Genomic DNA, 11,739 nt, shown 5'->3' with positions numbered 1-11,739 from the left:
AGTACCCCTGTGAGGGCTGATAGCTTTCCAAGATAATCTTCCAAGTAGAAGCTGAGATATTTGCTCTCCAAGCCAAGAACATCAAAGCCTGTGATAATGTTCAATTATAGTAGCTTTATTTCCATTATGTCTAAAGTAGATATAATTGATTGGTCTTCTGGATATTTATGCATCCAGTGGCACAGTTATTCAATAATTCTACTCTGCTCAGCTCAGAGACTAAGTTTCTTGCAATACATGTCTTGGACATTAAATAGCATCTTTATTTGAAGAAATATTTTTAAGACAGATTATTTCTACATGTGTTTTTCAGAATCAGATACTCCTGGAGCTGTTATAGCACCAGCTAAGAGCATGCTACATCTTGCACAGAAAATAATCCTCAGAAGATAACACCTTTCTCCAGATAATTCAGAGATAAAATTTACAGCTTCTCAGAAACATCTCAACAAAGTGGTTTTGTCAGAAAAACATGAAGCATCAAAATCAAAACTTTTCACAACCACCTGTTTTCACAACCATCTGTTTCCCTTAAAATTTTGGTCAGGAGAGGTTACTCAGCTGCATGACTGAAGTTTTAGACACAGAAAAAGCAAATTACCAAGCAGTGTGTTTTTGTAATATGGTCAAGACCTAGAATTTGACCTTGGCTCATGTAAATGCCAAACACAGATGCTGGAACGTAGCACCAAAGCATATTTAGTTATTCACATACAGTCAAGCAACTACTGCTGAAAATACTGTTGAGCAGTTCAGAAACCCAGATTTTAGAGCAATATTATTTCCTTGCCTGTTTCTCAAATGGCAGCCTCAAACCACCACAGAAGAAAATCATTACCATCTTTGTCTGGAGGCAAGGAATTGAGGTAACAAGAATGCCCTGTTCTTCACCCTCAAGCACACTGCTGAGTTCTTTGCCCCAAAAGTGATTCCTTGTTTGCATCCACGGTACAATGTGGACTGGAACCTCTCATGAGCTGCAGGTTAAATTAATCATCCATGCTCACTGCTTCACTTGAAATGCTTTTTTCCAAGCAACTGAGTTCCTGGTAGAGGAACTCAGGAGAGATCAGCACCCAGAGCATACTTGAAACACAGTATGAGTGGCTCCAGGTCTGCTCCTCCTATCCCATTCACCTTTTATAAAGTAACATCAGGCAGAAAAGATGCCAGAATATTTTCCAGGAAGACCTTAGGCTGCCTATTAAAAGGGGAGAAAAATATTGACAGCCACTCAGAAATCAGGTAAGCTGCCAATACAGAAACCAATGTCGGTTTAGGAATCAGGGAGCACAACAGATATTGCATGCAAAAAGAACAGCACAATAAAAACACAGATGCCCTAAATCACCTGGAGGGTTGGCTGCAGTAACTCAAAGAAATCCTGCAAGGATGCCACCCAGCCCATCCACTGTCTTCCATAGCTGTGAACTTCTCCACTACTCTTGCTCAGAGCAACTTTTTAAGGCTCACTTGCACCCTGTGCTTTCCAAGTGGCATTCAGAAATTCATGCTTTGGAGAGGGCAAACACAAGGACAGCACTTTCCTGAACAGAAAAATCTGGTTTTCCTAGACTGGGCAAAATTTGTAAATGTGGTATTCACCATTTTTTCTACAAATGTTTAAAAGAGGCAGGCAAAAACTGAACAGCCAGCAGATCCTTCCAAATATGCCAGTTATTCTTTTTGAAGTGTCCTCTGCTATTTCGTAGCCATGCTCCAAATGCAGCACAGAGCAGAATGTTCTGTACAGATAAAGTGTCAAAAATTACTCAGAACCTATCTTCATATTCAAATACATGTTTTCCTTTAATTTAACCATCCTGAATGGCCTCCAGTCACTTGAAGATGTTGAAAAGCACCACAAATGTAAAAAATTACAGCATTTGCTTTAACCACAGAAGCAATTAACTCTCCAGCAGTGTGGAAAACTGCTTTTGAGCTGTATTTATTGATGCATAGATTTCACTGTAGTGTGATATTTGAAGACAAATTGCTGTGGCCATAATTAAGACCGTTGAGGAATTGGCAAGCAAAATATAATGATGAAAGACCAGCTCAAAGGGCAAGTGAGTTAGATTGGTCAGGATGATACAGTCTATATGACCTCAGTGCCCTATTCCTGCTCATTGATTTCCCAATTAAATATAACTTTTTATTCAATCAGTTAGAATATACTGCAAGTTATTGATGGACTGCTAGTAGAAAAAAGCAATGAAGTAAAGATAAAACAGTGGGTGAGCACTGCCTCATTTTAACATTTTATTAACCTTAATGGGGTCATGATGAAGATGGTGCTCTTCACTAGGATCTTTTTGTCCTTTTTTCTCTATACCTTTTCTTTTAGTTTAAAGTGAACTTATTCTTTAAAGTGAAATTATTCTGACAAATCTAGAGCAGACAAAGCCCAGTCCTGGGAGGTATAAGGCCTTTCTACCCTCCTTTATTTGAGCAGTGCTAAATTCTATCACCAGTACTGCGACTTCATCCCATCTCAGAACAGTCCCTACATGTGAAACACCTTTTGCAACTGCAGCGGATTGGCATCCGTGGATTCAGAAATCCACTGGTTGTGCAACAGCCAGCCATTGGGAACCCAGAGGGTGGGGAGACTGCCCGATACATGTGCCTATGCACTATGAAACTGGGCTACTCTCATGTTTGTGGGTGTTACTACAGCTAGGGATCCAAGCAATAGTGCACCAGTTGAAATGAGTGCATGTCTCAATATTTTAGCTCTTTGTACACCTGTGTAGAGTACAGTGGTGACCTAAAACAGAAGGCACGGGCTGCACAAGCTGGAGCACAATCTGCCATCTTAATTCATCCTCATGACCTGTGTTACCCTCTGTACACTCAGTGAGTTTTAGATTTTGTGCATTCTTTTCCCAAATGCGCCACGAAATTTGTGACATCTTGACTGGAACATTTGCAGCCTGATAGAAAGCTCACTAATGACAACAGAAATTCTTTTATGTCTTGCTTTTCCATTTATAAAATGAAGGTAACAACTCAGATTTATCTTATCAATAGTCTTACCTGTGTAAACTTCTCAAAGATCATAAGGAGATGAGAAGCGTGGACCTACAAATGCACAAATAAAATTAGTTATAGAGGGCTACATACTCATACTATCCTATAGAACCAATTAATCAAAAACTGAGAAGGAGAAGAGCTTTCCCCCCCATCAAAAAAAAAGAAAAAAAAATAATATTTAAAAAAATCTACCTGAAACATTTCTTCTCAGACAACTAATTATAGTAGTTCTTCCCAGAAGAAAATCACATGACAACATTCCACTAATGTCTCTATCAAATTACAGGGAACTATCTGTTCAAGTTCTTTATTGCAAAACAATCACTCACTATTGCTTTTTTTTTTTTTTTTTTTGATCCACAAGGACACTGGAGTGAAGCGCTGAAGTTAAAATGAATAGCTTAATTACCTGCCATAATTTGTTGGACATAGACAACTGATTCCATGGTTCTCCAAAATTAATTCATGATGACCTTGGAACAAAGAAACTGTGTGAAGGACTGCAAGACTTTCTTTTTTTCTTTTTCCCATAGATAAATTTCTAAAACTTTTCAAGATTTGTTAAAAATTTTTCATGAGAGAAGAGGAGATAATCCTTCTCAGAGCCTTTCAGTGTCTGATCTGAAGCCTGTCTCTTTAGGAGAACGCATAACCCACGTTCGTGCCCTTTTATCCCTCTTTGAGGACAGCAGTTAAAAGACACCGATTCACAATATAAAAGATACTAAAAGACACTAAGGCTTCAGCCTAATTCTCTTAACAGTAGATCTCTACAGTTTAGATCTCTGTACCTGAGCTGGTCATTCTGGGTTAGCTTTGTAAAGGTGGAAAGAAATAGGCACTTTTTCCTTGTGGGGTATTGCATCCTGTAGCAGGTATCTGCAATAGCTCAGGTGAAAGCACATATTTCCTTTCATTAGCTGTAACCCAGCCTACCAGTGACTCAGCAGATGTCTACATTTGGTCATCATTACGGATGCTATGCAGCTGCCTCACAATTCACAGATGACTCTGACTGACCTGGTAATGAATTGACACCTCCCAGGATCCATTTGTGTAATGCAACCTTATTCCTAACTTCAGAAGAGAAAACGATGCTGATTCCTGTGACACTTCAAGATACGGTACTTTCCCACTAAAGTAAAATTACTTCCCTTCTGTAGCAGCTGGGGAATCCAACAGGAAGCAAAATCCACAGAAGAGACACTTCTTACAAAAGAGAACTCTTTTGGGAAGACATTACAGAGATGCTTCTCTGAAAAAATGAGTTCTGGAGGATACCTAGTCCTTCTGAATACTTTTTCTCTTTTTTTCTATAGTCTGATGTCTAAGAGAAATTTTAACTAGGAACTCCTCATTTCGGAGATTGGCAGTATGACAATATTGTCCAGGAAAGCTTTTCTGGAGCACAGGGCTAGGGCAGCCACATAACCAAGGAGCTGGAAAGAAGTAGTGCCACTATGGCATTTTGTTTCTGAGTTTTCTGACACTCTGTAATCACTGGCCAGTCAAAACACATGTGTGGATAATTGTTCTTCTGCAGTATCTTCCCTTATGGACTCCTTATTCCAAAATAAAAGTTTCTATTCCTAAAAATTGATTTTGTCCTGCGAGCAAGCTAAATATCTGCAATGAAATAACTTTCACTCCAAAATCAGAGTATACCATAGTGACCTACTTTGGTATTACACTAGTGGGAGAACTGTTCTGCTCATGTTCCCCATTCAGCCATTTCCCAGTGCATCTGTGCTAAAAACCCTCCCCCTTCAAATGAAAGTTGAATGAGATGCTCTGATTGCTGTCTAAATCCACAGCAATACAGACAGCAAGGAAAACAGACAAATGGTCAATGTGTTTATGTTGGTGCCACTTTTTTTTGTACTGTCCTCATTATTTGTGGAGAAAAACGGTTCATATGCAGCATTCTTGGAGATACAACATCCTTCTCATTTGATAATGATTTTTCCTTATTGGAGCTTTTGCAATTTACATCCCTTGAAGATCTGCCTGTTTGTATTTTGCATGGATCACTATGCACACACAGTGAGGGAATAAGTCTAAAATGAGTCAGTATTTCTCCTGTGCTCAACTGAGATATTTTGAAAACTCCCTTGGCTGTGGGCTCAGTGAGATCTGAGCAGTTTTGCTTCCAATGGATAAACATTTTTTCAAGGGAATCATCTCTCTGAGGACATTTTTCCTTAAATTAATAAAATATCACTTGATTTTTTTGTACCTCAGACACATCATAGCATTTGCATAATAAGCCTTCTCTAATTTGAGTGTGTCACGTCCATGCAGGCACCAGTGCAATCATCCCATCTGGACTGCTGCATAATGATCATCTGCTGGAGAACCCTCTTTAGTAAGTCCAGCATCCACGGCTGAGCTGCAGCATTGCCTGCAGAGGAGTATAAAATCTTGCTTTTAAGACTTCCATATAAATGATCTATCGCAGTCCCTAGCAAGGAATTCCAGTAACTGAGCATTAAAAACATGTGCCCTATTTTTAAAAAATGCTTCTTATGTAATGTTTGGCTGCATTGGGTAGAGACTGTGATCAAGGCACAAACAAATGAGCTTTACACCACTACATGGTGTTCTGACTTCTCCCTACACAAGTTTTCTCATACGAATATCAATTTTTCACTGAATCTCCTGTATCAGCATTCCTAGAATTGGCTTAGCTTTACATTTCTCTCCCAACCCCTTGCCATAAATAGCTAAGTCTCATATATCATTTAAAGAGAATAAAACATTACTCCTTGCATTCATTTATTTGATTTTACAGCCTTGCTTGTATGTTAATCAAACGCATAAAGTGCTGAGGTGCATAGGTGCCAAGCAAAAGTCAATATTTTACCATGAACCTCATTTATCTACATTAGCCTGAAACAAGGTAGATCTGTAAATTTGGACGTTATTGAATCTAATGACAAAGATCAATTACAACATCTTTGACAGGACAGGGATTTGTCAGATGAGGGGGGGAAAGCATCACTTCTTCCTAAGGGAGCTTATAAATGCTGGCTGGGTGAGACTGTCCATCTCTTCTAGTGGACTGATGCATGTGAATGCTTAAATAACATTAGTCGTATTTGAAATACAGACCCACAGTCCAAAACAGAGCTAAGTTTAGTGATCTCTGAGGGACTGTTCAGCAGGATTGGCTGGAATACAAGAAAAAAGAACTAGAAAGTCATCCAAGTGCCTTCATGGCAGAGATGCACAATTTGGCTGCAAAACTGAAAGCAATTCAAAACTCAGGCTGCTTGTTTCTGTGTCCAGTACACAAATACAAACCAAGCTGTTTAACGAGCACTGTGGTATTGCAGATTGTTAATTACAGAACTCCCAGAAGCACAAGCACGGCTTTTCTGAAGGAAGCTTGGGAAAACACGAAGAATAACCTTCCCTGATGGAAACTACCACATTTCACTGAACTCAACAGTTACAGATGTGTAATACTTCCCACCCATCCTTCAACCCTATGCCCTTTCTCCAGCACTGGGTAGGATGCATTAGTCTGTCCAAGTTGGCAATACACCATTCCCCTGGTACAATGACAGTGTTTGCCAGCAGCCATATACAGTTTGGCTTGACTGGAACACAGATTAGACTTCAAGAAGGAAAAACTTTTTTACCTCAGTGATTTTCCAGACTTCCACACAAGGGTTGCTGGGTACCATCACAGCTTTTAAACTTACCAGGAATTGAAGAAGTTCAAGGCATCTCAAGACTGGCCACGTATCTCAGTGAGTTTTTCCAAATCCTGGAAGCCAAGGCTCAACTGCAATCTTAATGCATGTTTTTAATTAGCAGATAAGCAGAGATGAGTTACTATGGATCAAGTCTTTAAACTCACAAATCCTGTAACCCTGATGGAACTGCTTTCACAAGGAAGATTATATTCCATATTTTCACTGGTAAATCTTAAGTAACCCACTCAAAAAAAAAAAAAAAAGAGCAAGTTCTCTTCTTAAGAAAACCTCATAACTCAGGTAGAGATGGCCTAGAGTAGCAAGCAGCTCAGATGTTGATTCCTCTACATGAAGAAATTCCAATCAAAGTTTTTCAAAGAGTAGTTACTGCTGCTTCTCACCAACTGCTCATACATGAGGGCCTTAGATTCAGCCCCTCACCCAACATTTCTGCTTGCAAAAATAGTGGTAAATGTGCTATTTAACATTGATTTATTGGCATGGTAATAAGAGCGAGTGCTTCTTTTAGTTACACTTGTCCTTTTGGAGGTATTCAGCACACACAAACAGCAAGGTCAGATCCTGAATCCAAGTACACCTTGGCTTAAGCTCATACTGACCTTACCCCTATTGTATCTAGTGAGATGAAACGGAACAAGAAGTACTTGGCCAGTTTTGAAATGCAATGGGACCCTCTGGACCTCCAGGTTAGTCCCACCAAGAGAGCAGCTGTCTGCAGTCATGAGTGAAGACAAGAAAAACAGTAGTGGGAGGGATGTCAGCAAAGCCAAGGATGTCATCAAAGCACAGCCAGATGACCATGCAGAGAGGTTCTGCATTCTGAATAGGGAAGCAAGAAAGAGTCAGGTGTGATGAAGAGTTACTAATGTTTCTAAGAGCAGGAATTAACTACTAACAGCACATTGTTAACTACTAACAACACATTGACAGAGCTTAGTCCGTTCCATACACAGCGAGCCAGCAAATTGGTATGTATTAGTTGGGACGTGTAGCTGTCTACCTGATTGCATACTGTGAAGTGAAACACAGGGAGGTTACCTTCTCACCTGGGACAGAAACAGTCAGCTGTGATGTCTCAAAGTCAAGTTATAACAGACCAAGGCAGGCAAAGTCTTGTCAAGACCTGCAAGTCCTGTGAACAAACTCTCAAGATCACTTCACACCTCACCTTCAAGCAGCTGCATATTCCTCTCACCTTATCCCAGCTCTAGCACTGAACAGTCATCCTGGTGTAGAATTTCTTACTCATTGTTTTCACTGCAGACTTAAGGAAAAGCAGGGCAGTTACACCCACAGAATATCAACACCAACAGTACATAAGGTAGAAAACCCCTGTTAGTTTTCTTCGCTATGAGCGAGCCATGCCTTGCCCATCTTTGATGTATCAGAGGATCTCAGGCATCTAAGATCTGCTGGTGCTTGTGATACTTCTGTATGGGGAGTATCATGGACTGGCAGTAGATGGCAGGACAGTGCAAACAAGAACTAAGAGTGAGGAGCCTCCATATGCGCTGTAGATCAAAAAGTAAAAGGACACTACCAGCTGAAGCTGCACTGTCACATTGTTCTGTGTTCCTTTTACTCACTGATATGTCTCATTCACAATGTGCCCAGTTAGCAGATCTACTATTGAATCTGTTTAAACTAGTTCAGGTTATTTTTCCCAAAAGAGTTTGGGGAACACTTAGCAGGCAACTTGAAGAAGCAAAATGCTATAACAGGAGTGATGAACACGTACAGTTGAGTAGAAGACACAAACCTATGGAGCTAGCATAGCTAGATCTAGAAAATTATACTTGGACAATACCTGTTGTTAACATTCATCAATAAAGTCAGGAGAATAAGTGCCTTGCTTATGCTATAAATCAATTGAAAGTTTTTCCTTAAGCAGTTGTATGCTAGTTTCTTTTTATTCATGCATACTGGAAGAAGGCAGATCAACTTTAGATGAAACAGAATTAAACCGATGTTAATAACTTTGGGGAAGCCAGACTCGGGCGTTTGAAGTGTTTAAGAAAAGCCATGCTCGGAGACATACTCAGACAGGGTTGATCTCTAATGAGGTCGTGCAACTTAAGAGGATTTTACATAACCAAATAGAAATGTCTTCCAAAAATACTTACACAGTGACCTACAAAATATAATTTTTTTGTGAAGTTGATTTTAAATTCTAAATGCAGATGGAAAGTTAAGCACTGGGATAGCACACAAAAAAAAAAGTTAGTTTGCTTGTATCCCAGACCTTGGAGTGGGGGAGAGTGGGGGGACAGACATGTATCTGTGTGTGTGTGGCATGCAGGAGATTGATGTTTCTTGGGATTATTTGCATAAAGGTGTCTAACATTCTGTAAGGGTCTAGCGCTACGGTTTATCTGTTTCATTACTAGTTTTGATCCTGCAAACATAGTTCGCTGCCTGACAGTTCATTCATGGCTAGGCTTCGCGAACGAAGATTTGAGAGGGGCTCTACCCACGCTTGCTACAAAGCGTGCTGATGGCTAAAAAGGCCAATGCGAGATAGACAAGTCCGGTTGCAGAACGTAAAGCAGAAAGACTCTCCAGGTGATATCAATAAGATGTGATTCTTTCTGTGTTGTCTTTTCTCCTCGAGAGTGATCCTGCGTGTGTTCTCAAAAGCAGCAGCAGCGTTATAGATGGTTTGATCCTGCAAACATAGTTCACTGCCTGACAGTTAATTATATATCATTAACATATTCATTAACTGTTTCATCCCGATTAGGGTTGAAATTGAACGAAGCATTTTTTTCAGCAGAGGTAAAACCAGAGCCAGTCTCAACTTATGACACGAACAGTTGTTTTTTTAACAAGCTAAATCCTGGTACTTTACCACCATCTGCTGGCCATAAAGTGTCATTCACTTAAAAGGTGTAAATTCAGTCTCAACATGGAGAAAATAATCCTCTCCATAAAAATTCGGAGATCTTAAAGGCAGCAAGGATTAGTAGGACCTCCATGGAACTCAAGTTCCAAAAAGTCATCTGAGGCGCAGATAGAAATTACATGATCTCCTATATCATGTAATCGAATCATGATATCATGATCCCCTATATCATTACAAATAATCTGTTCTGTCATTGATGAAGCTTTCACTGAATCATAGTCAGGTGCTGTCAGATAACACTGTCATGACAAAGGCTTCAGATTTGCTGGTTAGTGAAATAAAATTCACAGCGTAGACCCCAATTTCCTCTCTACCACTGGCAAAGAAAAGATCGTGCAAGGTCAATAAGACAGGCACTTTCTCACAACCAGACCAGTGATCATCTCTTTCACTTGCCCAGAGGGTCTTAAAACAATTTCCCAAATTTCAAAAAAACAGCACTAATAAAAAATTAAATTATATTCTCCCTTCTTCCTGTCCTCTGCTGTAACCTAATGCCCTTATTGCTTTCCCCCATCCTCAATATTCCTTCTTTCCTTGCTTGTACCTTATATCACACCTAACCACCAGCACTGTGAGTTGGAGAAACAACTGGATCCCTCCCACTTAAATTAAATTAAACATGCACTGTCTAGAAAGAACAGAAGGAAACTCTGGTTTTAGTTTAGGCCCTTCCCTCAGGTTGTTAAATTGGGTGAGAAGGGTTCAGTACTCTCTTCTTGCCTTGGTGCTCAACCTAAAGGCAGCTACACAGGAACTTTTGCAGCTCACAGTGAGACCTACATAGCACTGATGGAATCACTGCTGCTATATAGGTTTCTCCTGAGCACATACAGACTGGGATTCTCCAAACATTTCATACCTAGATACAGGTGAGTGCATTTTCATGGCATCATTTCTGGCTCAAAGCTACCTGCCAGCGAATTGCAAGTCTCTCCTTTTGCACTTTGAGGGAATTAGGGCTTCTGAAAGAACAGGTCATCCAAATTTTATATTTTTAGCTTGAGCAAAACAATGCATTTTTTGCCCCATGTCTTGGAAACAACTGAAACATTCTGTCTGAAACTTTTATATATATGAAAAAATAAACTAATGGAAGCAGTTAGTGAAAAGAACTTTAGTCCTAACAGTTAAAGTTTGGAAAAGTTGAGAAGCAGCCAAGGAAAGGGTATAACAATGGAAAATTATAATGCAAATTAAAATCTTCTAATATAAAACAGTGCCACCAATTGCACCTCTGTTCACTGTCTCCAGATTTTGATTGCTTTACACAGTTATTTGAACATACACGAAATAGAATAGCTAGTCTGCAGCTAAGTTGGGCACTTTGGCTCTTTTTTCCAGTCTCCAAGTAAATATGCAAACTCTGCAGATTTGTCTGGTAATCTTTTCCTGATCGCTATTTCTGTAAACAAAATGCTCACTGGCTTCAAAAGCGTGAACTTGGTCAACAGCACTGAGAAAAGCAGCAACACAACAAATACAGGCTACTGCCCAGCAGAAAGACAATTAAAACCTCTTTCTGAAATGACCTTAGAGTCAGTGACCCTGAACCACTTGACATCACATTCCTTTATGCTCCATTTAGCCTTGTTCCTCCTCTATCCCACAGGGTAGCTCCTTCAGCACCTTTACATAACTATATTCTGCCTATCACACATTTCCACTACCCCAAATGTCCTCAGTCCTATTATCTTCTGGTACCCAAGTTTTTCTTGGGTAGCCTCATCTAAGCTCCCAAGAAGCAGAGCTCTGAGATTCTTTAGCTACACAGTGGAATCAATTCTTGAAACATCCAAGGCCTGTTAAGTCAGGGGAACAGGACAAGAGTCCATTCTTTGATATGATCTGATCTCACATGGCCAACAACGAGAGCTTTACCACCTTCCCAAAATGGGAGAGACACCCACCTCTGGGCAGATACGCCTAGAGCTTTCCTGGCTGCTGACAGCTAGAACTGGCCTGCAGGGCTGACTGCTTCACTGCAGTGAATCTGGGGGAAATGGACCAAGAAATAACAAGAATGATCAAAGAATATGGAATAACTTCTGCACAATAAATGACTACATAGGCTAGAAC

The sequence above is a fragment of the Empidonax traillii genome, unplaced genomic scaffold (assembly GCF_003031625.1).
Source record: "Empidonax traillii isolate 1590-97213 ecotype Southwest subspecies unplaced genomic scaffold, ASM303162v1 scaffold1258:size142991, whole genome shotgun sequence".
Lineage (NCBI taxonomy): Eukaryota > Metazoa > Chordata > Aves > Passeriformes > Tyrannidae > Empidonax > Empidonax traillii.
The sequence above is the reverse complement of the archived record's forward strand: the minus strand, read 5'-3'. Positions refer to the sequence as shown.